At 39.4% G+C, this 27,080-nt stretch overlaps 1 long non-coding RNA gene across 2 annotated transcripts in view; it reads left to right on the top strand.

Annotated features, from left to right (window-relative positions):
• The first annotated feature begins 805 nt into the window (after positions 1-805).
• Positions 806-27,080, top strand: part of LOC141733368 (uncharacterized) — a 54,417-nt gene continuing 28,142 nt past the window's right edge. For both annotated transcript variants that reach the window (XR_012584279.1, XR_012584280.1), the window contains exon 1: positions 806-1,093. This is a non-coding gene — a long non-coding RNA (uncharacterized LOC141733368). The remainder of the gene's footprint in view (positions 1,094-27,080) is intronic.

Below are 27,080 nucleotides of genomic sequence, written 5' to 3'. Positions count from 1 at the left end.
TTATTTTTTTTTTTTGGTAATATGCTCCTCATTAGATACCACCTGGAATATGGTGCTCTATTCTGCACCTTCCAGTACTTGAAAGAGATGGACTACATGTAGGGAGTTACTCTAGGGACGCTTGGATTTCTGAGATTCTGTAAGAGAAAATGGGGCTTAGAAGAGCAGTTAGCCAGTCAGGGGAAGGGCCTGTAGACATTTTGAGGCCACCACTGTTTATGCCAGTTCATAACAAGCCATAGGGATGGTGACAAGGCCTGTGCTGCAATCATAAGCCCCTGTGCTAGGCACAAGCTGAGAGGAGCTGCTTGGGCTTGTTATTGGCCTCACCTGTGCCAGTGAGGAGCTGGGGCCTGCCCTTCCTCCTCATACTTCAGTGACAGAAACCAGGACTCCTTGTAAGGTATTCATGGAGGTTCGGGCTTGCTGCAGTGGCTGTGTGCAGGAAAAACAAGGTGAGACAAGCGGCGTGAGAGAGGGGTGAGCAAATACATAACTTTGCCTTCACTCTACTGAAGGCAAAAGGTGCTGCTCCTGGCCTCTGCCTAAGCGGTTTTGGGGTTTCGGGTTGTGTGGCAGGTGGGGGCTCCTGAGGGAGCCGTTAGTGCTTCACGGGGGTTTGGTGGCCCAAGTTGTGGGTCTGGCCATCTCGGCCACAACGCTGTGTCTCAGGGGGCAAACCACCGTGGGGGCTCTGGTAAAACCCCGCCGTCCCTCAGGATGGAGGGGCAAGGCTGCTGCCCCAGAGATGGGCGGGGAGAGAAAGAGAAATAAACCCCAAACAACCTGACTGAGCGCTCTGACCTTAACGCGTAGATGGGGGAAGCCTTCCCGCTGGGCCGGGGCGCCGGCAGGGCTCCCTGACGCAGGTGCCGGCGCTGTAACCGCTGAGTGGCCGTTAACGACCGTTAACGGCTGGCTGGGAACACCTGCCTCGCGCGGAGCGAGGGAAGGTTCGGGAAGGGCGGGGCCTGAGGGGCGCTGAGGGGGAGCCGCCGCGGGCCGCGCTGCGCGGGGTTTAGTGGCGGAAAACTTACTATGTTTGTGTTTGAAACCGAATTTCCCACCTTTTGGAGGGCAGAGGCGGCTTGTGGTGAGTTTGGTGGTTTTTTTTGGTTTTGTTTTTGTTTGTTTGTTGTTTTTTGGGGAGGTTGGGTTTTTTTGGTGGTTTTTTTCATCTGTGACTTGTAGGCGCGTGGAGGAGGAATTTTTGAAGCATGAAATGTGCGCGTTTACTTTTTTTTTTTGTAATTGGTGGTCCGTTTTCTAGTCCAAGCCTGCTGTTGTGAAGAAAAAGGGAAACTTTATCTTTATCTTAAAGGTACTCTGCATTTTCAGTTATGTAATAATAGTAATTATGTAATAGAATGCAAACTTGGAGGGGAAGAAAACCAAACCATGAAACCTGTTCGTTGCTCACAGACCTAGTAAAAGTGTGGTTGATTTTTTTACCTCTCGCTTGGTGATTTGGAAAGTTAAGTGGATTCCAAGCAGAACAGTTAGTTGGGGTGATGTGACTGAGGTAAATATAAAATGTAGTTAATTCCTGGGGGGGAGGGGAATTGACTGTTGTTAGTGTTAAAAGGAGTGTGTGCGAGGTGGAATCTAATTTCACTAATTGCATTATTTAGCTGGAACGTTCCTGCCCTTGCAGGCTGCCCGGCGAGCTGTGGGGAGTCATGTGTTGGGTCTGGAGAGCAGATCCAGGCTGTTGGCAGCCCAAGTTTGGGGTTCTGTAGTTCTCTGCAGTGAATGAACATGGTAGGTGTGAAAAGCAACACCTTAAAGAGCACATGAAGTGTCGAGGCTTGGGCAGGTCAAGCTGTAACAGCCTCCACAAGCTCCCTGCGTATGTGTATTTTATGGAGATCCTTTCACTTATACTAACCCAGTTGATAAGTTGGCCAAGTCCATTAGCTTGCTGCAATATCCCAGAAATGAGCCTTGTTTTCCCAGGTGTGAGTTTGCTGGGCTGTTGGCGCTGTTGAAGGGGTCAGTCTCCTGTGTGGTTTGTGTTTCTGGTGTCTATTCCAATAGCTTGTGCTGGATGGGGTCAGTGTTTAGTGTCAGTCTGTGAGACTGGATCCAATGCTGTCCAGGCAGGTAATCCTATTTTTGTTTGCTTGTTTTAATCCGATTAAGTTTCTCAGTACCATTCAAGATTAAAACCACAATCAGAGAAATGCTTGAATAAAGATGCAAGTAGTGTTTTCTGGTCCTCTGTATAACAGGGTTTATAATAATGTTTTAATATCCTTGCAGTCTGGTGTTAAGATTGAAGAAGGTGAACTACGTAGATGAAGTGCTGTGGTAACTTTTCATCTCCCAGAATAAAGATAAAATAAAGGGATTCTAGTAAAAGTTACTTGAATTGCCCTTAAGCCGTACAGCACGATCTAATTCTAAGATCATAAAAGGAAAATCCTCCTTGAGGCATGCCTGCAGTAGGGAATTGGGAGATGAGGAATCCCTTGTTCCCTGCTATTGGGATGTAAGTGGCTGAGGATAGGAATGTAGCTACAGCTGGTCTCCTGGTCCCCCCTCCTGTACCAGCGGATGGGATATAGAGATGATGGGCGATGGGAAGAACATTGGCTGTTTCCGCACTTATGTGCGGGCTGGTTCCCTGTGCAGCCCTTGTTCAGTTCCTCTATTTGATGGGGAGGAAAATCTGGGATCTGGCTGAAGCTACATGGCAAGAACACAAGAAGAGAGCTAAGGCCTTTCCGAGGTGCCAATAGGACAGCAAATCAATATCCCTCTTGTTCAAAGAGCAGAATGAGCAGAGAGTTTAGAGTGAAACTAATGGGAGGGCCAGGAAAGAAAAGCCTCAACTGCCGTTGCCATGACAAATAATGACAAAAAATGACTGAAGCATTTTAAAGGTAATGTTGCAATAAAAAATATCCTGTGGGTTGCTTGGTTATAATTGGGTTGGGCCCTGTCAGCACTTGTTAGGGCTGAGAGCAAGTGCTCTGCAGGATGCACGAGCAGTGTGTGCACTGGGTGATACACAGAGGGGGAGATAAAGCTGTTTTAAAAAGCCCCTGAATTTAATTTCTCTGGGAACTCTTTTTTTTTCTTTTTTTTTTTTTTTGGAGGGGGGTGGTGGGTGTTTGTTTCTCCCCCCCCCCCCCCCCCACTAGAATTTGGGTATCTGTTTCTGTTCCTTCTTTTATTATTCTCGTAGCATATTGTTTTGTGAAGTTACATTGCCTTTCTGTCACCTGTCTTATTCATCTTATAAAAATTGGAGTAGTAGGGCTTGGAAACGTGTGTGAGGGAGTGAAACTTGGTAGGGGGAAGAAAGGGGATGGCAAACAGCTGTTGACACTTGGTGAGTCTTACTGCGTGAGAAAGGGTGAGAGGTGAAGCATTCCTTGACGCTTGAGTAGTGAGGTTTAGCTGTATGAAGAGTTGCACTTGAGTATTACAGAAATACTGCAACAAATATAACCAGTTGCACTGCTGAATTGTAGTCCTAACGATAACTTCTGTGGGTATATGTGCATTTTCTCTTCTTCCCATTCAGACCCGTGAATTTTAGATGTAGTCAATGTAGATCCTTTCTCTCTTAAGTTCTGATCCGTTTCCAAACTCCAGTCTTGGCTTTGTGGCATCCTCAGGGTGCAAAGACCTTTGTTTTGTTGTTTCTCTGAGGAGCATTCCGAGATGGATTATTTATGGCTCCTTGAAACAATACTGTGTTTAAAAAAAATAAAAAAGGCAGCTAACTACTGTTGTCTGTCATACAAGTCTTCCTTGTTTTTCTGCTTCTTCCTGCTCCATCTGTAAGAATGAATAGGTGTGAAATAGTTCTTGCAAAATGTTGGCCAGTTTTTGTATGCAATTGTGTATATGTGCAGGTGTGTACATGTATGTGAGTGATCTCTGAATGCATACACTGCAACTTGAGTATTGGGAAGATGCAGAAGGAGCCCTATAGAACCATAGGGTTGTAAGGGACCTCTGGAGATCATCTAGTCCAACCTGCTGCCAGAGCAGGGTCACCCAGAGCAGGTGGCACAGGGACGCCTCCAGGCAGGTTTAGAAAGTCTCCAGAGATGGAGACTCCCCCACCTCTCTGGGCAGCCTGTGCCAGGGCTCTGCCACCCTCAGGGTAAAGAAGTTCCTCCTCAAGTTTAGGTGGAATCTCCTATTGTGGGGTTATTTTTTTAATAGTCATGCCTGATTGCATTCTACTGAAGTGCAATTTGACTAGATGCTATAAAACTGCAATGCTGCAGCATAATACACTTCTCTCCACCTCTCCCCCACCCCATGAACATCCAAATAGCTGCCAGAACTGAAATCTTAAGGTAGTTTATAATAGATATGAAAGGAAAATAAGGGTGGCTAAGTGTGCATGCAAAACTGCAGGCATCCCGGATTGGTATGTTGGGGAACTACAAGCTAAAAAGGAAAAGGTAGAGTAATGTTTTAAAAAATCCTTGGTCGTTGGGATTCTTTTGCTATATACTGCATTTTCCTTGTATTTTGGGCCTGCACATCTGCTAATCTTTATGATGCTGTTGTGTTGATAGCAGGTGTTGGTACAGCAAAATTTTGCAATCCAGAAAGTACAGAGATTGTAAACAGAGATTGGACCAAATCAAATCCCTGTGTTGGTAAGATTCCAGACAAGATATCAATTTAGAGTCACAATTCACTGTCAGTGCTTGTTACAATGAAAACCGATAGAGACCTTACAAAAGTTCAAAACACCATACAGAACACTAATTGGATGCTGTTTGAAGAGCTCCCCCTGTTGAGATTTTCTGTAATAAGCCAGGCCAAACTTGCACATAAGGTTCTAAGAAGGATTTTAATTTTTTTGCATGGCTTTGGAATTAAGTTGCTTTGGCCACTATGGCTTTATTAAATTCTCTTTCCTAGTCATCTTTATAAACTGCTTACCATAGGATAGTGTTTCTAGAATAGAAAATGAGCTCTGTCTGTACTGGGATGGGCTAGTTAAAATTTTAAACCAGTCATTATTCTTTTCAGTATGACAAAGGCATGAATGGCAGGTGTCTTGCTGTATTCAAATAATCCTGTGTATTTTTGGAGTTTTTCCCTCCTTCAGTCATTCTAAATAGATTGTAAAAAACCTGAACGTACCTCATATTAGCAGGCTTGATTTTAGACATTGTACAAATACTGATAGTAGTTTCTTTTGCAGTTTCAAAACCCATGCTTTTTTCTCTGAGAAACATGCTGAATGTACCAATTTCAATGGAAAAAATAATCCAGTAGTGTAGGAAGTCCATAATTTTAATACTCTACTGCTCCCATTGGCCTGTAATGACCACAGGCTGTCAGAATGTAATAATTCCAGTCGGGAGTGACGTTACAGCAATAACAGTATATGTGAAGGCATCAAACATTCATGACCATATCTGAGGCTTTCTAGTCCATAAACCTTCTCTGAACTCAAGTAATAGAGTTATCAAAAAGATAGAGCAACTGTTCATCATAAATATGTGGTATTCATAGGCTTCATTGAAATGTTATAGTGTATTGAGTATAATTTGGTCTATCGTATAATATATTAACCAATACTCAACAGACCTAAACTTCTGGCTTTTTCCAGTCTCTTTCCCCCCTTTTGAGGATAAGCACATTATTTGGTGCAAAATTTTTTTTCAATTTTGTGATCCTTTCAGAACATTCAGAATATATAGAACTTTGTAGCATCCTTTATTTACTATTTTACTTGAAAACCAAAACATGCACATTCTTATGTTTAATTTAATTTCCAGAGTCTTTCAGAGGATGTTCTTGTGTCTATGCTAAGGTTTAGTCAATTTTAAATGTTCAGTGTGTTAATCTTCTTTCAAATAATATTCGGACTGTATCTGGTAGCAGATTTACGTAATGTATTACATGCTTTAGATGGAGCATTACATGATCTGAAGTTTTCTACAAAGCCATTTACACAATTCCTCACCCCAGTCAGTTAAAATTATGTTCTTGTAATCCACGTCCTGCTGAATTTTCAAAATGTGGGGTGGAGCTTGTATGCTGTAGGCCAGCGGAGAACACCTGTATAACAATGTGTGCTGGGCTTTGCTCTTCATTGTAAATGGATACTACAGGGGTCAGGAAATACATATGGACAGTGCTATTTATGCAAATGCGTTTAATAGAATCCTATAAAGCGAGCTTTTGCTTCAAGTTTTGCGAATGAAAAGCCCAGTGAAGTCAGTGAAATGTATGTTGTTACAAGCTTTAACAGATTTTTGGATTGTGCCTGTAAGAGAGAGATGACAGACTGTGCTACAAATTGTTCTCATACAACAGGACATTTTGTCAGTATTCTAGACAACCTTGAACAAGCTTCATCAGAAAAAAAAAAGGTCAAATAATAATATACCATGGAGTTTTGATGCTGTGATGTTTTCTATTACCTTTTGAAAGAACTTGGGAACCCCTGCTGAAACTGTTGCTTAATTGAGTCTCCTATCTTTGCAGAAAAGGATAGGAGATTGACTTTAAAGGGATTAAAATCTTTTCCTTAGGAAAATGCCTCTGTGTTTTTTTTTTTAAATTCAGAGAGGTCTTTGCAAAAGCATGAATACTTGGTTATCAGTTCTCTACCATTGTTTTTGTGTCCTATGTCACTACTAAAATGTAATTTAAATTTCAAATTGAGGGCTTGCTTGTAAATTGAATCATGAAAGGTACATGAGGACATACTGTCTAAAGATTTACTTTGTCTCAATGTGTGTTTTTCCCCTAGTTCATAATATGTTTTTCTGCGGTGTCACAGTGAACCTAGTCTGGAGTAGAATTGTTTTTCTGACCAGATTAGTGTCAAACTTCTGTGAATGTGTTCGCTGAGAGTAAATTGATCTTTTCAATAATGTTTCGAGGTGTTTTTAAGCAAATCCAACTATTACATTCTAGTCCACAACATTAGACTTCTAAATTATCAGAGTTGATAGCTAGTACATACAGTTGTAATCTGCTTTCTTATGGGCTCGTAGGATGAGTCAGGACAAATGCCTTCCCCTGGTGTTGGAGAGTGGTGCAGAGGTTCAGAGTCAGCTACGCTCAAGATGATTTGCTTGGTAGAGCTTATCTCTCAGCAGAGAAGGCTCTGCTCTCCTGTAATTGCATTATTGCCTGTATGTTCAAGTCAAGTGTCTCCATATCTTTCTCCCTAGCACGTTCTGGGGCTGTTAGCAGTTCAGCATCTGAAATGGATACACCCTAAAATTACAGGTGCCAATCCATGAATTGACTTTGTCCACTCGATGGCTTAGAACTGTAGCAAATGTTTAAACTTGTGTTACAAACCATGTTGTTTGAGAAGCATCTCACAGGGAAGTTATGTTGCAGAATGAAAGAATAAAACTGGCATAGAAGGAGCTCTGAAGAGCTCTTAAACCCTTGTGGTTTAGTGAAGGATAACCTGATTAACCTGATAAGAAGCTGAGGCTTATGGTTACTGTGCATTAGCTGTCTGGCTTTAATTTTGCTTCCATGTTGTTGTGATCTTCCTTTCTGTGCTTTCTGTGTTCTGATCCACTTTCAGTGTTTCCTATAAACTAACTGGTGAGCTCTTTGAGGTAAGAATTGCCCTTTTTCAATGCATATCTGCAAGGACTCTGGCATAATTGTGCATTGAGCTTTATTTTACACTTAAGAACAAAAACTAATGTTGATCAAACTATTCTTGTCTCCAGCAGTTGCTATTTCTGTGCTCTTAGATGATGTGCAAAAAACCCATAAGATGGCAGTTACAGAATATGTAACTGTAGGGGAAGGGTTTCCTCCTCCTTGCTCCTTTAACCTAAAATAATACCTAAATAGATATAACCTCTTTTTAAAATCTCCCACAGCAATTACAGGAATGTCTCTGGTTGGCTTGCAGTGCCAAACATGTCCTACAAATCCAGGACTCGGTGCTATAATTTCATCTCCAGATATCAATAGCCATGTAATTTAACAGCAGTGATTCAGAACCATTTGCGAGGACAGAACAAGAGGTTCTGTTGATCAGGGTGGTTGACAAGGTCACTATGACCGAGTTAAAGTTTACTATGCGGGAAAGTAGTCAGCTTGATAGAGCAGCAATTTTAGGTGATCAGGCAGCAATATGATCTTAAACCATTCCAGTCATCAAGAATACATTACTCAAAATGGAGTCATGGAATTTCATCGTGCAGGATGAGTAGGTTCTTCATGGCCAGGCCTCTAGTTACAAGCAAGGGAAATTCTTGAATTTTACTTTTTAATCTTGTATGTGTTGAACATCTTCTATGGCGTTTTTTTTTTCTTCCAAATTAGATTTTAATATCCATTTTGTTATACTTAAAATCAGCATTTAGGCTTGTACAATTTTTATGTCTGTCTACTCTCCTCCCTGCTCTCCCTGCTGCAGGATATCACCAGAGTTGTTCCAGGACCAGTCCCAATGACATGCCAAAAAAGACAGGCAGAATGGCTGGGATGCTTTGGCCTAAGGGCTGTCTCTAGAAGCTACAGGAAGTTTGGATGCAGCCAGCATTCCTACTTGGCATAACTTGGTTCAAAGGGTGGAGGTAGCAAATGGCTTTTCGCTGCTCTCTGAGAAATATATAACAAAATATTTCACTTGGGCTCACCTGATCTTCTTATTGAATTGCTGCATGAACAAACACAAATCAAAGCTGACAAGGTTGACTCTTTCTCCTCAAAGCTTTGAAAATAATGATGCCTCATCCCCATAACAGTACAGCACTCTTCACAATTCCTCGGTCTTTCATACCTGCACACATGCATTGAGGATTTCTTGTGAGTCTCCTCAGTGATAGATCTGTCACCCTCCAAACTAAAAAAGAAAACAAAAAAAAAAAGAGGGTGGGTGGGCTGGAGACATAGACCGAACAAAAGCTTTATACTGAGGAAGTTTTCAGTGGGGGGGGGAAACAAGTGGGAAGGAAGGATCTGTGAAAAACATTTCATTAACATCTGAGGTTTGTTGTATGCAAAAAAGTAACATTGTTTCCTTTTTTTAAAATGCCCTTTGTATTTGAATACTTATTTATAAAATGTTCTTAATAACTGGGATCCTGCTGTTTTGTTTCAGAGGTACTCCCTGTGAGCTGGATGGGAAACTGGACCTTCCAGCCAGAGTAAGGGGCAGGATGTACTCCCTACCTTTTTTGCCTCTGGGGAAGAAGCCAGCTACCCCAGAGCTCTTCCACTTGACTTCTTCTGAGCAGCTTGGGAAAGATACAAGTCTTGCAGCTGGTTTCTTCTCAAAGCTTTTGGTCTTGTGTTGTGAGCTTCTCTGTAGGCTTCCAACAAGGAGCTGGATGGTTTTACTTAATACTGTTAGTAAAGTTGTTTACCTTCCTAAAATCATGCAGAACATGTACAAATAGTGCTTCTGCAAACCATTAGTAAAATTCTTAGCTGCGTATAATTCTAGTGGTGCCTCTCAGAACAATTGCTGTTATGGAAAGCCATCTAAATGGAAGGGTAAATGAGAAACATCTGCTTTTTCCCTTTTAAGTTAGAAAATGGTTATGCTGTTTGATGAGCAAAGGTTACCTTTGAAATTCAGAAACAGACATAAAGCCTGAAAGTTCTTATTATATGACTTGAAGTCTTCATTTGAGTTCTTGTGATAGGCAATGCACAAATATATCTGATGGATTTATAGTTTGTTTACAGTTTTGAAAGCAATGCTGGCTAGAACAGAAGATGAATAATGTGTCTTTTTTATGCATTTTAAAACATTTGGCTAGCTATTCTAGTTTCATTAATTTAGTTATACCAATTTGAATGAGCTGTGGATACAACCTGTGGACTTCCAAAGAGCTGCATCATTTGAGCTTTCATTTGAACTGCATCACATGAGCTTTCATTTGCTGTTCTGTAAGCAGCTTTTAACAGAAAAAGCTTTCCTCTTCAGGAATACTTAAACAAGTACAACAAAAAGCTGAAATTAGTTAAATTTCAGCTTCTTCCCATTTTGTCACTTTAAAACAGGGAGAATAAAAGAAAATAACATGCCCAAATTAATTCCCTGTTGTTTGTTCAGTTTCAGTTTCAAAGACAATTTTTATAACTCAGTAATAAACTTCTGAAAATATGATGGTAGCATGGAAATTGTCAACACAGGCTCAACTAAAGCTGTTAGCAATTGTCACTAGAACACATGCAGTGCAAGTGGTCAGCTGATGAAAATGGTGAAGCACTGTCCTGTGTCCCTTTTGTGGAATAACAAAATCTGGAGGGGATCCAGTTCTAAGTGAACTCTGCACCCATGAGCTCCGTAGCACTTACCGTCAGATTGCCAATACAATTAATTTATCTCTTAATCATTTTTTGAAAACCCACCCACTTCCATTAGGTACCAGAGAGAGAGCTGAACTGTTCTTCACATACAATGCTCCCTGCAATTGCTGATCTCTTGTGGGACTATGACTTAGAGGATAAGGCACGTTACAACACCTGGAGGAATATGTTGGTATATACTCACTGACTTCAGTGAACAAGGTTGTGGATTCTTAATTAGGCCAGCTCAGTGGCTATTAGTATCACACTGGTTCTAGCTGAATGCTTTTTAGAGGTATAAGTTAAAGGGCTTTACCACAAGAATCGGAGTCAAACCTTTACTATTTAGAGTGACCGTTAAATTTAATGACCCATTCTGTGGCCCTGTTCTATCCTTTAGCCTCAGCGCATGACCGCTATAACACTCCTGTGCAAAGGGCAGGCTGCTCAGAAAGTTCATGCTCTGAAGTTGAGCAGGAACCGTGACTGCTTTAGGTAAGTGTCCTTGACAATTTGTTTCTAAGGCCAGTAGTGCTTTTTCTGATTTGGCATTGTTTTGGGCAGAGAAGGGGTTTTCCTCTTGGGCAGTTTGTCATTTCCTAATATGTCCTGAGCAGGAAGCACTGCTGAGCTGCAAAGGGACTCTGTGTTTCTGTCTTAAGGCTGTGTCTGTACTGTGTTAATAGTTGCCTTGGTCTGCCCTCAAGATTGCACTCTACCAAGGTTTGTATTCTAGAGCAGGAGTTTGAGCATGCTGCCCAGAAGGATATTGCAGGCGGTCTATGCCCTTTTTGTGGGATGCCCATGCATACAATATATGGATGGGGTACAGACCACACAGTGTTTACCTCTGCTACTGAAAAGTATAGGCATAATGTGCAGCTATGTGGCACAACAGAAAAGTGCTCCAGAGTATAACTTTTTTCTAAGTTCGGGCACATGCATTGCTAGCTAGCCTAAAGAAAAGGGAAGTATAATCTCAAGGTTCTAGAATTTCAGCTGATGTATTAAGTATATTTGGAAGGAAACAGGCCTGGGTTCTGGCACTGGCTTATGGACCTCACCAGTGTGAGGATCCCAGAACTCTCTGTAAAGATCAGTGAGGTCACAGAGCTGCTGTTCATAGTTGGCAAACATTTGTGGTTTGGGAAGTTGCACCAAGTAAGGTGTGCTCTTGTCAGGGGATAAGTCAGTGGAACAACACAAACCAAGCATAGAACTGTTTGCATAACTTTTCAGTTAAATTGTTTTTCATTGGATGATGTGGTTAATCAAAGTTATAGCATGGCTTCAAAGGAAGATTTACATCTGTATCTCAGTGGTATGATTCAGAACAATTGGAAACGCATTTTGATATCGGCATCTTTTGAGTCAGGCTCAAGGCTGTATTTGACGGGGAAAAACATTATGGCTTTACTTTTGGACGTCTTCAGAACTAGAACAGAAACCAAATTATTAATTAATACTAATAACTTTGTAATAAGTACGGACGGATAGCAACAGATTTGATGCAGTCAATACCAAACACCAGTCAATCTGTTGTGGCTGAAAACCCTGTCTCTGTACTGTACATACGTACATTTCCCTTTGGGGACATTTAGGTAGTGCTTTAATAATAGTAATCATTATATTCCCTGGATGAACATGATAACAATGTTAAGGAGAAGGTAGGTTTGATGCTGTAAAGACCTCTGTGTGCATAATTCCTGGTTGATATCAAAGGGATTCCCACAAGTATATAAATTACAGCATGTATCTAGGATTTAACTGCATTCAGAGTCGGGCTCTGAGATCCTTGCATCCATAGTGGATTACGTTTTCCACATCTTAGCAGTGCAATATGATTTGAAAGCATTTTGATGAACAGGTCTTGCTCAAAGCCTTGTTGCCTTACCAAAGAACTGAAGCCTTGCTGTTTCTGTGTCATTTGCAGAGCAACCTCTTGTGTGCGTATTCTTACGTGTAAATTGTGGTGCTGCCTGTGGATTACATTAAATATTTCACCCTATGCTGTCTAAGCTTCTAAGCATTACAGTTGTAAAACATGCATGTAAATAATTTATGAAAAACATTGCATGGATTTTAAGTCTTACCCTTTCAGCATCTGCATTTTTATCTCTGAACATTACTTGTGTATTACATGGCTGTGATAAATTAGCTTTTTAGTGAATTGGTTATGGTGGATTTTTAGGAGAAAGCAGAAGTAGCTGTTACTCACGTAAATATGCAAAACTTTGCTGGTAACAAACTAGAAAAAAAGGCTAATTAGTGTAATTACTGTCATTATAATTCTAATTTAACTGCATAGACTTGTACTGCAGCAACATCAGAGCTGTCACATTTGCAAACTGCATAATTATATGTATTAAGTTCCATCTCTGTTGCATCCAATATATAAAATGGGCTGTTACCTTAAACTGTGCCAAAAAAGAAGTCAAAATGTCATTAAAAGGCTGACTTAATCTCCTTGATTTTTCTGATTACTAGTGAAAGGTGAAACAAAAAGCTTGTATAAATAAATATCTTTAAAAAAAATACTTGATAAAATTCATAAGTAGATGGTGAGCTGAAAATACCAAATCTGAATGTATATGTATATATTTATGTGTTCATGTCTGCATTTATAAAACCTAATGCCTTGTACTTGCTGGTAGTACCCTTCTTTTGTTGAGTATCAAAGATCCCGTACCACACAGTTTCATAGTAAGAGTCCTAATCTAGTTGTTAGGGAGCAGCTTTTTCCAAACAGGATGATCTAAGTACAGTCTTGTTGACACCATGTGAAATTTTTTTGGGGTGGTCATAGTGTATAGAATAATGTTGACTGTGAAATCCTAAGTGATTGTAAAAGTGTTATGTGCTAAATTAAGCTTTTAGAGGCTTCTTGGTTACTTAGAGCATTTCGAGCTTACACAAACCTGGAGGGAGAGGTGGGTGTTGTCAGTGCTTTGGAAGATAGGATATAACTTGAAATAATTTTGAATCATTGACAAGATGTCCCAGAATCAGTAAAATGAGATTTAATGAAGAAAGGAAGAAGCAAATGCATGGTTTTGTAATATGGAGTAATTAATGGGGAAGTAGAGGATGTGGTATTACAAACTGAGCAACTCAAAATGGGATTCAGCTGCAGAAAGGCAGGTGACATTTTTGTGTATTTGACCCCTGTCACACGTGAAACACAGGAGGTAATTATTCTTGATCTAACTGCATTAGCAGCTGAAGACCTAAATCTTTTATGCACTGAACTGCACAGTCGTTTTAATATCTATCATACAGATGATGCGGATGCCAATGTAATCCAGCATAATCCCTGCACAAGAGTTAGGCCTTGATCTTCTGGGGTTTCTCTGAAAATGAGCTTCAGTGTCCTCTGAGGTTGTGGGTGTGGTTTGTGTGTGGTTTTTGTTTTGTTTTTGTTTTTTTCTTTAACCTTATACATCGATAGAGTTTGCTTCATAAACAAGTGTTGTGTTGTTCATTTAGCATATGTGATAAAGAACAATCACTCAACAGTTTGCATGCCCGGTAGTGATGCAAGAGAAATATACTTCACATGGCAAATCACATGCATCATGGATGTTTTCATGTAAAAGATTCCTTGCATGTGTAAGTTCTGGAATTGCCTAAACTGGATGAAAAGTCAAAAAGAGAGTTCAAGGGATGCCAGGAGGAATGCTGGAATTCCTCTTTGATTTTTTTAGTCAAAAAACAAAACCTGGGCCTGCTACAAAAAGAACTAAATGTTTTTTTCAGCAGTTGGCAGTATACTTCAAGCTGACAAGCTTTGTTCCTTTAATAAATAAATAAATCTTTGCAAACCTACATGTTCCTGGATCTATGTACTCTCTGCCCATAACCTCCTAAACCTACTGATCTTGAAGAGTCATCTAATGATCCTTGAGTAACCTGGTATTTAGTATAACCTGAACTGAATAACTTAACCACCTACACAAGACAGCATTGCAAATGATCAGCATGCAGAAATGATGATTCAGTGCCTCTAATGATCAGGTTATTAAGTATAATGATAATTTTAAATAACACATTTTGATGTTGCCAAGCTTTTTTAGTTTCATGAAGCTTGGAAACTCAAAAATAAAATCTGAGAGTCCTGCTAATACTGTTTAAAAAAAAAAAAAAAACAAACCAAAAAACCAAAAAAAACCCCAACAGGCCTTTAATTCTAAACTAAATAATTCAAAGCTTGTCAAAGAATTTCAAGAACTAGCACTGCTGTTACTTTTTAGAAGAGCATCTATCAGTGTAATAATATGATATATTAGTTGTGTATCTATTAATGATATTAGTTGTGTATCTAATATGCATTTCTTGGGTAAGTGCATATTTAGGTTAAGTGGAAACTTAAAAACAGTCACAAAGTTTTCCTACCTCAGTCAGAACCTGTTGTAAACTGCAAGATTAGTTTGTTTCTTAGGCAGCATTTCATTCTTCTCATTTCAATCTTCAGTGCTGCATATTTCAAAATTGGGCTTGTATTTATCACTGAAGTGTGGGGGCAGTGATGGCGAAGCTTTTTTGCTTGCCCAGTATTCCCTGTGTAATGCACTTGACTAGCTAATAACATAGACATAACTTGCCCCAGGACCCCAAAACAAAATCCTCCTGAGCTTTGAAGCTGTTAAGAGAACTGAGCATAAGATTACAGCTCTCATAAGAATGAACAGAAAACTTACGTAGGAACAGATACAAGTTTCAACGTGACCCAAATCAAATTTTGATTTGGAATTCTTTAACTTGGTTTCATTCCCTGAGACCGTGACATGTTGCACACCCTTTTTTAGCCCCCAACCCTCTTCCAACAGACCAAGAAAGTGTATCCTGTGAGACTTCCTTACTTAATATGTATTTATGCTTCTGGAGCACTCTTGACAGTTTGTTTTCTCCCCCTTTCTACATAAAAAATGAGTTGCTTTTGTACTGCTCAGCATTGTGTTATGAATATTAATCCAGAGGGTTTATTTTTGTTATTCTAAATCTGCCTGTATCCTTTGTAAGAAGAAAAATGGGACATAATTAATCTCTCTGTTAATCTTGATATTTGCATGGAACAAGTGAAACAAGCTCTTCAAACCACTTGCTTCGCTCTTCAGAAGTATTTACACTGCAGTTCAGAGGGAAACTTGAGGGCTTATTTATTTATTTATTTTTATCATCTAAGATTCAATACACACAGTGGGAGGCAAATTTCCTAATTCCCAGTGAGTTTTATCTGGTTCGCTGTAGTGGTCGGAAGATGACTTCAAAAGTATCTGCAGGAGAGGAGTGCGAAGTTACCAAATTTGCAAATGCAGCTCATTTAATAAAACATGTAGCTGATCATGTACAGCTTGGGTCTCCAAATGCAGCAGGCCAAGGGAGCGCTCTCTGGTGCGTGTTTAAACTTAGGACTGGTGTTCAGGGTTACTGAGAATCTGCGTTAGCATCAGAGACAGAAGTGATTCGGATACTTGGTGCTGTTGAAAATGTTCTTCCCTGCTGACATTCATTTCTCTGTACCATCTTAATAAGGAGATGTGTGTTGCAGGATAAAGCCCATAATTCGCTGGAAATTCATTTGCAGGGTCCAAACTTTGTAATAGAAACACTGACAGCTGGGGACATGGCGTTAAGTTTAGCTCTGACACACACCTTCATAGAGCAGGACCTCAATTCCTCCGTGTTTTGTTTTCTTCTTACTAAGGTGTGATAATGCCAATGGCACAAATTTCATGTATCTCACTAGGCCTAATGTTTCCTCTGGGTTTTGTGAAAATGCACCTGACGTCATCCTGTGTGCTGCAGTCCAAGGTGTGTAGGACCTTGGTGAGTACAGGGAAGGGGCAGAATGACTGAGCAGCCTAATTGCTGTAGTGATGTTATCTTCCTTTAGGAGGCAGAGTCTATGGATATAGCCTCCCAAATGAAAACGGTAGCCTCTTGGGACTGCATGGGTGCCAGGGTGTAACTTTGGCAGAGTATAGAAAATATTTTAATGTGAGTCCTGCGATTCAGCCAAGGTTGTTGCCTTCTTATGAAGACATGCTATCAGTTGTTCTACTGGGAAATCTCACGTAGTCTTCAGTGAACACCAGAGGTGCTGTTGCCCTCTAGAGACATGCAGCAAATCCATCCCAAGAGTAGCACAGTGAAGTAACGGGTTAAGTCTGTCTGTAGGGTGGCCACCAGCTGACAGCAGTAGAACTGTACTATGTGCCAGACAATGCAATACGATTAGTAGGTACAGTAACAATTGTTTTCAAAGACATACCCTGTATATTTAAAATTTGTGAACCCAAATCAACTCTGGTGTCTGACTTCAAAAGGCTTGTGATGAGGATGAGCTTGGCCCTCCATCTGAAAAATAAATTGGAGCAATATTGAATCTTTGGAAATGGTAACCCTGCTTTGAAGGCTCCTGTTTTATGAAAGGTGCTTTGAAGGTATTCATTCACTCTGAAATGAATTCATGCTATTCATTCTGCCACTCACAGAATAAGATATAATAGCAGTCACTCATGATTGCTGTCATCTATCAACAGTTCATTACATACCAGTTAGACTGAGGATATAGCATTTGTGAAAAGTATTACTGTGTGCATCTTGAAAAGAAAAAGCCAGCAACTTTATATGTAAAGATACTGAGCGCATTTCTCTGAAAGACCAGTATGATATTTTGAATGTTTTTTACCAAGTGAAACCGTTGATATGCTGAACAGATAAACTGATAGTAAATGTTGCTATTCCAAGTCAATTTACCCCAGTTGAGGATTAGGCTGGTTCTGGACCTTTTTACCCCATATGGTGCTGTATATCATGACTCATCCCAGTACAAGGTAGCTGTGAAACATATAAGGAAAACAGTGTTTTACACCCATTTTCCACTAACCAGAAGTGAATGGTGTTCCTAGCATAATTGTCCTTAAGCTCATCTCTTCAGAACGTGTCTGACAAATCGCTGCTATGGCTCCTCTGCTTTTGTCTCAGGAGTTCAGCCAAATATCCTTTAACTAGGTAGGGAGATGGGAGCTGCCAGTTTGATGTGTCAGAGGTTTATTTACAAAGGAAGTTGGATTCCTCTTACTACTAAAAAGTCATTTTAGCAACCTGTTAGTGTGTGTGAATAGAAGGGCTCAATGGTAGAACAAATAGTACAGCATGGTAAGCACCACCTGTTTGGACAATTGCACCAAGTTTAAAAGGTTAGCCAAAAAAGCGACCTGTATGTTTGCCTAGCCACATTTTTCCATTTGTACTTGCAGTGTTAAAATCTGAGTAGGAGTAAAGATGACAAGAGGAACTCCCAGGTAACAGTCATTGCATGCACATGTTTCCCATTTACAAATAATTAATATCATTTTGCTATTATTTAGGAATGATGTGAGTGTAGATTCATAATGTGTATGAAGGGACTGATAACTGCATGGAAAAAGACTATAAAAAGCAGTATCTAACGCTTCTGTGATCATTTTAATCCGTCTATCTCAAAGAACAAGATCACTATTGCTATTATTTTTTTACAGGTGGGGAAACTAAGAGGAGAATTACTAGGTCTGACTCAAGATGCTTGCTTTTGCAATTAGTCAAAAAACATCCTTTGACTTAAAAACAAAAAAACAACTTGTAATGTGACCCTTTTTAAAGTATAGTGATGCCAAAACACCACAGGGTTGACAGCTGATATCTCGTGGGCCCCTTCTGCTGTAATCTCATCAACTCACAGTTCATTCAGCTTTGTACTTTTTTTACGTATCAAGGTGTGTGCTCTTTTTACTCATCTGCTTGCAGTCGTTGAATATGCTGGCTCTATTTACTCAAAAGAGTTTTCTGTTTTGGTAATGTATGGCCAGAATTATAACAAATATGGTGTGGAGTGTTGGCTGTGTGTGACCTCTACTTTAGTTTACCTTCCTCTAAGATGGTTACAGGAGTATTTCTCTGTGTAATTTACAATACTTAAGCAATGTTTTTGGTTTTAATATGGTTTTAATCCTTTCAACAACAACTCTGTAGATTAAGGAACATGCAAAATAATAATATACAAGCTAGAATGGACACTTTAGCTGGGGGTATAATTTCTCCCAAATCTCTGAAGAGTAATTGAGCTAATAACTAGTTAACTACTTGCTAATGTGTGATTTTCTCACTTAGACAAGTAAATTGTAATTAACACATATGGCCTACAGATACATGCGGGAGGAAAAATACCTAATTTTCCTTCCTTTTTTCCCAAGTATAGCTAGATTAAAATGTCCTGTTTTGTGGGAATTACATTTTAATGAACTCTAATATGCACAGATCCCTTTAACAAAGGCTTTTTTATCAGTTCTTTTAATTACAAGGATCAGCTTGCAGCAAAAGCACTTGAAAAGCTTTGCATTTGGAAAAAAAAGAAAAAGGGGGGGGTCTCCACAACTATATTTGGAAATAAAAGCCTTAGGAAACTATTTTGACTTTCTTTTTTTTTCTCCCTCTGTTAAATGTATGGAACTGTTGTGCTTCCATTGTGTTTAGGTCAAAACTTCACAAACATCAGCTAATCAACACCATTAAGAGGTTGGAGAAATATTTAAACCAGAAGTTGAGGTGGGGTGTCAAGGTAGTAACAAGGGTGGTCCTTAAATCTACTTTTATCTCTGCTGTTGATACCCAAGCGTGCGTCCTTGTGTAGCTTGTGAAGAAAACTCAAAAGCAGAGCCACGTAGAGGGTGCGTTGTCTGGGTATGTTTCCGTCACTTTATATACATCTTTTGCATGCTTTTGCTAGTGGTAGCAAGTGCTAGAGAGCATGAAATTGAAGTGGTGTGTACCTCTGAAATACTTGTCCATTTACCTATTCCAGATACATTGTTATTTTGATGGTGTTGGTTAGTGCTACAGCACGGGCGGTGACATCTGTTCTTTTGCTTTTGGTTTTTCAGTGCAAGAGGCTATCTGTTGGGATTCTTATTTTCAAAGCAGAAAACCACATCTAGAGGATTTCTGCAGCCTGGCTAATAGATTCTTAGAAGAAGGAGTGTGGAAGATAAGGCTGGTAAAAGAGCAGCTTTGAGGCAGGTTGGTCTTTTATTGCAAATGTGTGCATTCAAAGAGTTAAAGTCTCTCCTTTTAAATGGATAAAAAGAAGAAATGGTTATAGTGTTTTTGTTTTTTTTAACTGCAGTGTCATGTCTGCTCTCCAGTGCATCTAGTGGAGAAGGTGCTTCTTCCCCAGTATGAAACGTTAAGACAAGCATGACAAGCTGAATTAGGGGAGAGACGTATACTTCCACTAGTGTTGCATCACTTTAACATGGCAAAACACAGCATTGTGTCAGAGAAAAGTTCTGATACGTTTAGAGAGGGAGGGGAAAAATGAAGACTTCTAACCAGTGTTGTGGCTCACAGAAACAGCCTAGTGAGGCAAGTTGTTCACTGTGTCCGAAGGGTGAGTTCATGTCCCTGGTTTGTTGACTTGGTGCTTTTTTTTAGCCCGGCATAAGCACTGTCAGAATGTGAAATGTTCTCATTTGCATGGGGGATCCTCACTCCTGTCTGGGTATGGTCAAGTTCCCGCATTCTGGAGTCTGTGGTGAGGACAGGCTAGGTTTTTCTGGAGCCTTTGACTCTTAATAATGCAGTGTGGGGAGGTGTCCTAGTGGTGCTCTTAACATGCTCTCTTCTTTTAGATCCTATTCTTTCCTTTTTTGTCCGAATCCTCAAAGGTGCTAACTCCAGTTGAAATCCACTACTGTATATATGCCTTTGAGATTGCGTGCCTCTTCTCCCACAGTTACCTCTGGCCATTTCCTATTGAGGCAGAATCTTGCATTTTGCTTCAGCTTCCTTGCTGAGCTGGCAGGGCTGTTATGAGAAGTGTGGCAGTGCTCTCGGGTTCTAGCTAAATAACATCTCCTGCTTTGCAGATGCAATATTTGGTTTATCCATGTTTTAAGACTGCCACGTAACCCAGCTGGATAGGGTTACCCTGATGCAATTGCAACTGAATCCTGAATTAAGCAAAATGAGTATTTTATTCCCTTCATTACAGTTGCTGTCTCCTCCATACTATTGATCATTGTGCAGTCATAGGCTGTGGTATGATTTGAGGTTCTCTTCCTATGTCAATACTAGGTATACCATAGGGCTGTTGCTACATACTTGTAATGTCACCTTTTGCCAGCAGGTGTCCCTTCAAGCTCACCAATATTCTGCATTTAGTGAAGAGATGCTACATGTGTGCTATTAATGGCAACAAGTTATTTTTTTATAACATTGGGTAAAAATTCAAAGAGCCCACCTTGTTGCTCTGAGCTTCTAGTGTACAGAATGGCACTAGGTAAACCGGTGAGGTATATCACAGAGATCATGGTGAACCAGATGCCTAATGTGAATGCCCCAAATTTTAGAAAGGTTGTCCTGTCTGGAGGGAAGAGGTGATGATGCAACTAGAATGTATTGTGAGGTCCTGATTGATATTTTTTTTTTTTTTCCTCTCAACCTTTAACTCTGTGTACAATCCTGAGGTGCTTCTGTGATGTTTGTATGCATTTTGTCTGTAAAGGGATAGTAATGTTTTCTTCCTCATAGGATATTCTTGTTTACTAATGACTAAGATGGGCTCAGATACCTTGAAGACACAACCTTTAAAATATATGGGCAGATTTGTTTTTAAAAGTTAAACCCAAACACTCCTGAAATAGGTTCCCTCAGTTTGTTTGCTAATCTTGATGTTTATTTTGAAGATATGTTTACTTTATAGTTATAGTTTGAGGTGTTCACTAGGGTTTTTCTTAAGAATATTTTTTAAATAAGGAAAAGAATAAAGCTGTTGACCCATCTTCCACAAGTCTAAAATAATGGTCAAAAAACAAACTCATGTGTTTGCTGGGGGGGGATCCTTTTTGACCAGCTCTAAATTTAGGGCATACTCTGTTATATACAGCATGTGAGAGATGAACAAAACCTATTACTGAAGGGGAGGGTAACAACCTGCAAAAACTGCCTTGTGAGTTGCCAATTTTAAAACTAGATGTTTCTATAGCTCATACTCAGCTAATGTCTGTGAATCAAATTACTAGTCTTTAACACTTTTTCTGTGTGGGATGTTGCTTAGGTGGTTTGGATATTTTTGCATGTTATCATTTAGTAAGTACTGTTACTATACTGGTTTCATACAGCTCGGAGATTCAGTGGTGTGGAGGAGAGGCTCCTGGACCTGCCTCCGCTGTATGCAATTGTGGAAGAGGAATTGGAGGTTTAGTCCCTTGTCCTCCTTATATTTGTTATAATGCATCAACTTGTCTGTAGTGCTGAAGAACCCCAAGGGCGGTAGATGCCTAGGACAGTGTTTTGATTCATGCTGACTAATAAATGACACAAGACAAGTTTGAAACTACTTTGTCAGACTAGATGACTGACAGACCTGTGAGGAGCAGCCTCTTCATTTTCTGGAAGGATGCGTGCGATAACATGCTGAACAGCTTCTCGTTCTGATGTGTAAGGGATTGACAGTTGGACTTGTAGATTTAGTGGATTTGATTTCTTGTTTGTACTAGAGGTAAGTCTGGAGCAGAGTCAGGTTGTGATTGCTTCGTTATATCAGATTAAAAAAATCTTCCTGTATGTGTGAATGTACACTAACTTCACACACAAAAACCCCTTTAAGATCTTCAGAGTTTAGATGCCATTTGAATCTTGCTCTCATTTTAGAAAAATAATTCTCATTTTAGAACAATTAAAATGTCATTGGAAAGAGAACCTGCATTTTTTTGTTTTCAAATGTAGGTTGTTGATTTTTTGGTGCCTTGTCTGTAGTGCCTTTTAAAAAAACCTAACTTTGTGGATGTGTGGTAGTAAGCTGCTCTGGGTTAATGGAGCTATAGGTTTTCTTGGACTCTTTTTTTAGATTGGATATAGGTAGGTTTAAGTTTGGTGCTCAGAGGAACAAATAGTACCACGTGCATTGTCCTGAACAGAGTCTGCAGAGCATCTCTCTCCTATCCTGAATCACCAGTCATGCTCCACAGAGCACTAGTTTTAATTTTGCACTGGTTTACCTCATCCTCCAGGGGTAATCAGAGTTAATATTCTTCATCTATATGTGCTGCTTACATCTCTTGGACGCAATGGCATTTAGCAGGTAATTGAGAAGTTGATTCCTAATTAAATACAGATGGTTACCAACTCTCAGAAATATCCATGAACAAATGTCTACTATGATAGGAAGCAATATGCTGCAACAGAATCCCTCTCCTGTGTGGTGTTCTGTCCTCCTGGGCCTCCCCCCTCATGCTACTTTTCTGGAGTTACTTTTCAAAAAGCAATGATAGCCATTTCCCATAATGTTGCATTCTGTATAGGTATCTTTATGGCATTCTGTGCTTCCAGGCTTGTAAATAAATGCCTTGTTGTCAAGGTGACGGGCGTTTTATGATAGTCAGCTGAATAAATAAATATTCTGGGAAATTAAACCTCTTAAGTTTGCCAGTCATGGTTAGTATTCCTACTCTGTGTGTTGCTGCTAACATGGAGGACATCTGAAAACTGTTCTTATTGTTCTTCTACTTTCAACAGAAGTAACATATAAATCTTACCTTGAGCAAAATGCAACATTGGTATCAGATAGCAGAGCTGCAGCAGAGGCTGTGGAATTGACACTGCAGAGGTCTGTGCAGGCTGTAAGCCCAGGTTTATGCTAGCACCCAGTGTTTCAGGGAAAGAACTAAGAAATCTATATGGAAATGGGATCAGATATATACAGATTGTTCCTCATTTTGTCAGACGTGAGATATCTGAATGTGCTTAAACATCTGGCTTATGGGTCATCACCTACTTCCTAATTATTCTCATTGAGTCTTATGGGTCAAATTACACTTGTGGCAGTTCATCAGTTTCCAATTACATTCTTTCCTGGAGTGAAATTATCTAGGATGTTAATTTATTATTGTAATTGGGGACAAAAAGTGGTAGTATTTGAGGACAGACCCAGCTGAAGAAACACCTCACAAACAATTCCTCAAGAATTCTTTCACTGTATTTCCTTCCTTTTGAGTTTGTACACACCAAGGAAATGTGAGTGAGCCTCATCTTACTATTCTGTTTTTGTTAATTTGTCTAGTTAGGAGTGTTATATTTCTTCTCAGATGTGTGTTTATGGTTCCCAATGTTTTTAGAATGCCCTCCATTACACGCAGTGAACTCATCCATATGACGCTGTCATTATCAGACTTGTAATGAATTCCTACCCAGATGGACTCCATTTCTTGTTTTCGACCCAGAAGCTGATGGAAACTTCCCCCACTGTTACTAGCATAATGTAAAGAACGAAAAAACTAAAAACATATGATAAGTTGTTACCCTTGTAGACAACTTGTGACCGCTTCTGTCACAAGAGCAATCTGGTCATCTATTCATGTTATATTAACAGTTGGTGTTTTGATATCTAATTCAGTTTTTTGTTTTGTTTAAATCTTGACTGCAGAAAATATAGTAAGGGGTTATCTTAAATAATGTGTTAAAAGTTTAAAGGAATTAAAGGAATTAGAATTAACTACAAAGTTAATTTCTTAAAAAAAAAAAAAAAAAAAACAAAACAAACAAACCAACCCCAAACCACCAAGACACCCAGAAAACCTAAAAAACACATTAACACACTAGTATACAAGCTCAATGGATGTTGGAGACACAGAGAAAACCACGTTTTCTACAGCATTCGTAACACGGAAAATATACCTGGAACTTTGAGATTTTGGTTTGTTTTTTTTTTTTTTTGATAAATGAACTGCTTAGATATATTCTTTCTTTTCACAGTGTCAGATAGTGCTGAACTACACTCTGAGAAATGACTCCTACCCTGAAGAGGTTATAGTCTAAATAGACAAGACAGTACAAAATGAGGCACATAGTGTGTTGCGTAGGGTCCCATTACAGATCAATGGCAGAGTTGGAAGTAGAATATTTAAAAAAATTTTTTTTGAAAGTTGGACCCCATTCCTCAAGCATCTAAGGCCTGCTCTTTCTTTCGTCTCTGCTATTTTAGTGTTGCCCTAAAGCATCACCATGATGCACCACTTCTTGTCTCATCTTCTATTTAAATTGTACGTGCTTTGGAATAGCGGTTTATCCTCTGCTATATGTATATATATTTTTTTTTCCCCTTTTGCTGAGCCTAACGTAGAGGTCTCTGCACAGGGAAATTTTTTGTACGTGAGAGATGTGAACAAAAGTTTGTTTGGGATGCTGAAAAAAATTTTGGTACACTCATGATGACCATCACTTACTAACACACAAATTGACATGCATATGCAAACTAAGAAAGAAAATTGCGTGGTTTTCTACTTAACCTCATACTCAAATCAATGATCTCAGTTATTCAGACTGCCATGTGTTGCACAGTTTAGCAGAGTACTTTAAAGGTCAGCGCTCTGCAGGTTTAGGTGACATTTGTGAATCCGTTGGGATAGAGTCAGGCAGCTTCTGTGAAGCAACTGGGGCTGGAAGCAGAGGGAACGTAATTTTCAGAACAGCTTTTGTATAGGTTTGAACTGATCTGGCTCAGCAAAGATAAACAATTTTGTTTGCTTGAAAAGATTAAATAGAAATAGCACATTAGTGCAGAGGTCTCCAGCTTGACAGGAAAAGCTGAAGCATAATAAGTTATTGTGTAAATGAGTTTTCCTTAATTTGAAATAATTAAAGTCTCTTCTATTTCATGTTAGGGCTGTCAGCTCTCGAGTCTTGTTTTCCAGGAACATTCAACCATATAGCTTACCTTTCTCTTTACATATTTTTAAAGTGGTATAGAAAGTTAATCCCTAATAAAACAAAGTTAGGCTGATATGTGCCTGTCCTAGGCTGAACTAAGGACATCCTCCTAACATTTTATGCCAGTTTAATTGGTGTGGTTTGATATTACAGTTAAATTTGATACAAGACTTGGATGTACACTAAGCTGTAGCGAGAGTGATCTTACTTGCTCTCATTTCCTCTTATGCAAGTCAGAATCCAATCTGTTTCACTTTTAATGTGAAAGCATACAAAGCTCATGGATGAGCTGTAAAGGATCAATATTTTAATAGAGGGAAGGAGAGGAAAGCTGGTAACAAACATGAGTTTTTCAAATTTGGAGTATGTATGTTCTGAGCATAAAAGCTGCGTACCCAGACCGGGAACTTAAAATCAATATGAACTTCAAAGAATACTGTGGCAGTTACTGTGCTTACAGCCTTAGCAAAGGCCGGTTTTGGTTTGGTTTTTTTTTTATCCTAGATGTAATTCATTGTAGACACATTTCCCTTATTTGCAATTCTTTTATTTTCTTCATATTTCAGTGAGAACTTTTTCCACACAGACCGTGGACAGAAGGAAAAAACACACTAATAAGTTTGTGTATTTCCAGGATTTATTTTTCAAGTATTCTGCAAAGTTTTAATCTATTATTCATGAAATAACATGATTGCGTATATTCAAGAATTTTTTTGGACAAAGAAAAAGTGATTTTAAAGCCCAGAATTATTTCATCAGGTAATAGGAGAAAAACCCACCTAGTTTGCAAGTTAAGTGGTTACTCCAGGAAATAACTGAGAAATAATGAACAGACTCAGATAAAACATTATGTAAAAGAACTACGAAAAGATGAAGATCACTTGGCACATAATGTTTTAATATGATGTTCATGAAATAATTGTGGGTGAAAAGCAAATTAATAAAATCAAACCTCATTTATTCTGTAGAGTGAGGGGGGAAAAGAAGGGCTAAATGGGGCAGATAAATTGCTCACAACAAATAATATAACCGTCCCTAAAAACGAGTAGGAGAGAAAACAATAACTATTGTTTGCAAATTTCAGCCATGTGAAGGAAGTAGGATTTTGAATTAAATAAGACACTTAATTTGTAGAAGAAATGTGTGGTGTGGAATTAAATATCAGAGGACTGTAAAAAGTATTCTAGTAGAAATAAGCTCAAGACAGCTGCTATCTTACTGTATTTACACAAAATTACAGAAGCAGCAAATGTATAATTAGGGTGGAGAACTGTATCTCCGTGCACTGTTGTGGCATAAAATTACAGTGTAGTTGCTCCGGTTGCAACAGGATTAATGCCAGTGCACAGGCTATTTATTTTGGAGTTCTTGGGGAGTGGTGGTGTATGTGTGTGTATGTGCGTTTTAATATTCATATATATACAGTCTACATGTGCCTATGTACACATGCACGTTCGTGTGTACAGAATCACAGAATGGTTGAGGTTGGAAGGGACCCCTGTAAGTCACCTTTTCCAATCCCCTGCTCGGGCAGGGACACCTCGAGCCAACTGCTCGTGACCGTGTCCAGATGGCTTTTGTGCTTTTGCATATTTCTGAGGATGGAGACTCCACATCATCTCTGGGCAACCTGTGCCAGTGCTTGTGCACCCGCACAGTAAAAAAAGTGTTTCCTGGTGTTCTTGCACTCGCTCTCTGTTTCCCTGTGTTACCCCTGCTCTCTCAGTGAAGAGTGGTGTAGTTGCTCCAAAATAATCTGTTGAGCAATGAAGAATAAACTAAGGTTTGGTGAAATACGATGGGCTTGATATTTATCTCACTTATGTTGCACAGGTCAGTAATAATGTTACATTTTTTTGAAACCATAATATTTATTGCTTCTTTAGTTGTTACAGAATGAGAAAAGCTATTTGCTTCTGACAAAAAAAATATCCGGATGATTCATGGTAAAGTACTGCTGCTTAACATCACCGTACCTTTTCCTTTTCCTCCAGTTGTTCAGTGTCTCAAATCCAGAACTTTTCTATATGTGTTCATAGGTACAAAATTGCGTACCAATCTCG

This window comes from Larus michahellis, chromosome 20, assembly GCF_964199755.1.
Source record: "Larus michahellis chromosome 20, bLarMic1.1, whole genome shotgun sequence".
In the NCBI taxonomy this organism is placed as follows: Eukaryota; Metazoa; Chordata; class Aves; order Charadriiformes; family Laridae; genus Larus; species Larus michahellis.
Note: the sequence above shows the minus strand (reverse complement) of the source record. Positions and strands in the feature narration are given on the sequence as shown.